The sequence below is a fragment of the Macrobrachium nipponense genome, chromosome 10, assembly GCF_015104395.2.
Source record: "Macrobrachium nipponense isolate FS-2020 chromosome 10, ASM1510439v2, whole genome shotgun sequence".
NCBI classification, from domain to species: Eukaryota; Metazoa; Arthropoda; class Malacostraca; order Decapoda; family Palaemonidae; genus Macrobrachium; species Macrobrachium nipponense.
The window spans coordinates 108,687,154-108,690,151 of record NC_087204.1 but is presented as its reverse complement, the minus strand read 5'-3'; positions in this window follow the sequence as shown (position 1 = coordinate 108,690,151).

The following is a 2,998-nucleotide window of genomic DNA, read 5'->3' as shown; positions in this document are numbered from 1 at the left end:
TCTCTCTTCCGGCTGTTTTTAACATTCTTATTGCTCCTTGGTGATCGTCTTTCTTGTTGGATATTTGAAGTGGTGTGAGGTATTTAGTGTATGAAATCTCAAGGGTATAGTCTTTTGTGCATATATGTGTATATATGTATTTTGCGTGTGTGGGCTCGAACCACGGAACCAAGAATTCAGGACTTACAGTGACGCTATATTAGCCCACGGGACTATATCAAGAAAGCCCATGAGCACGAAGAATTTCTTATCAACTAAAAATTCTCCTTCGGGTAACATGAATAAAAATATATTAATTCCGAGGTAGAGCTAATTAGATATTAAAGGACATTTGCAGCTTGATCCATGTACATATATATATATATATATATATACATATATATATATATATATATATATATATATATATATATATATATATATATATATATATGTTACAATTCTTCTTATTACATGCTATCACAAAAGCCTTCCTATGGTAGAAGTCACATCACTGAGACGCTAGGCAGTTTATTTCTCATATATCGCTTGAAGATTAATAAATATCATGAATAAAGATACAGATAAACTAACGGAGGCTGAGCCAAGGAATTCGCAGCTTTAGCTATGACGAAATAGAAACAAAAAACTAATAAAATAGGGTAATAAGAATATGAAAAACCCTTTAATATTTAGGCGAATGAGGCAACTTCCACTTCATTTATTTTCCCGCACCGATGAAAAATTCAGTCATTTAATTTATAAATGCCTAAAAAAAAAAAAAGCTCCATTTCTAGATGAGACCAAGAAATGCCAAGGGCTGGCAGTGTTTACTGGTTACCGTAATAACGGGAGATTGCATTTCGCGTCGAACTTTGAAGTAAACAAGTAAACACCTCGGCACATTCGCAGCGGACATTAGAGCCAGCAAGAGTCATTGGTAGTGCCCGGAGCGGTTGGCAGCCATTGGAAGGAGAGTAATTAGTGGTTCTTTTCGAAGTGATAAAATCTCTGCGCCATTATTTCGGAATCCTTTTCACAGCCAGCCTTATGAAAGAAGAAAGAAACGAAAGAAAAAAGAAAATGAAATGCATTTTCTAGTTATTTTCTGGAGGTTATTACGAAGGTCTCCGGGGTACACGCAACTATAGTTTCTCTGAAGGCGTTAATCGATTTGGCTGTGGGTAGTGTCATTCTCTCTCTCTCTCTCTCTCTCTCTCTCTCTCTCTCTCTCTCTCTCTCTCTCTCTCTGCGAAAAAGCGAGCTACATAGAGCTGCTTCGTTTATGCCCCTCGGTAATTTGATATTTAGCTAATTGTACAATGGGTGAAATTGTTTTGACAGAATGTCCTGTGATGATTCTCTCCTCTCTCTCTCTCTCTCTCTCTCTCTCTCTCTCTCTCTCTCGGACAAACACCACGCACAGTATTGACGTCCCTGTTATTAATGGATTTACTGTAATCTATCCACGTATCTATTTCTGTGTCTATCATTTCAGTCATACTGTTTACAATATTAAATAGTTGTCAATAAAATTTAGGTCCTTACATATTCACAAACTCAGACGACGAAATCATATGCCATTATAAGTTTAAGAAATTAATCTGATATTTGACATTTTTTTTTTTTTTTAGTGAGACCTAAATAGTTTTTTCATGCTAAGTCATTTTGATGCTTGGTCATTGAATACATACTCATATAATTCATGCCTTTCTAAAGCACCATGGAATTAGTAAGATGGTGCAAGGACTTAGTATATAACTGAATATTTGATAGATATTCTTCGGATCCTCTTTTAATCGGTAGCCCCCGTGTGATCCTATACTACTTTTTCTAAGAGGCCTTTGTATTTTTTTTTTTTTTTTTTTTTTTTTGTAGATAAAATCCATTTATAGTGTCGCATTTAGACATGGTTAGGTGCGTAACCTCTCTGGAACAAGTTGAATAAAAATGTTGCCTCAGGATATGATGCATAAGGAAGGGAATGTCAGGTCAGGTAGGGTTTCTAGCCTCAGAATTGTGATGTCTATTGATAAACAATGAGTTAAGTATATCATAGTTTTTACCAGACCACTGGGCTGATTAACAGCCCTCCCAGGGCTGCTGGTCCTAAGGATTAGATATTTTTACCTGGCTAGGGACCAGTTCTGTTATTGAGCAACGGCACGTGCAGCTTATTGTGGGATCCGAACCACATCGAGATATGAATTTCTGTCACCAGAAATAAATTCCTCTGATTCCGCGTCGGCAGAGCGGGGGAATCGGACCCGGACCCTGAGATCGGTAGTCGAGCACGTAACGGACTCGTCCAGCAAGGAACTTGAACAATGAGTTCATGCCACCCGATAAACTTGTAGCTTTCCCTCAAGAAATCAGTTGATTATCGTGAGGTGAGATTTTATTTATTTAAAAAAAGTGCAGCGCTGGACGAAATAAAACCGAAGACTAGTCCTTCAGCTTAATTAAATGCCATTCGGGAAACTCGCTGGAACTCCGTCATTAGCGGTCGGATTCAGCACATGGAATTCGCAAGCCATATACTTCTCTCAGGGCTGTAATTGATTTCTCAAATTACAGGCTCGGGGTCACATCTGATTCCGCAAGAGATCCGTCTCCTTTCATTCCAGAGTCGCTAATGGGATCAAGATGCTGGAAAACCTAATGACAACAGTATTATCATGCCGCCTAAACACGATTTCATGGACTCATCAGTCGCGATGCGGTCTGGAAGATCTCTCGGACCCAAATTGAAACGAGGGCGTGACTTTTAGACCTGACAAGGTGAAGGCGAACTCTGTCAAGAAAGTTCTTGAGAATTATTAAAAGCAGCGTATACCTTCGCTACATTGAAAATATTAAGAAATTATGATGTATTAGTTGCACTGCAAATTATCGAGAACTCAAGAAAGAGTTTCGCTTCGAATGGTCAGCCTCTGGGGTGGGTGGTTGGCGAATAAATTGAAATATGAAGAAATTATGATGTATTAGTTGCACTGCAAATTCTCGAAAACTCAATTGT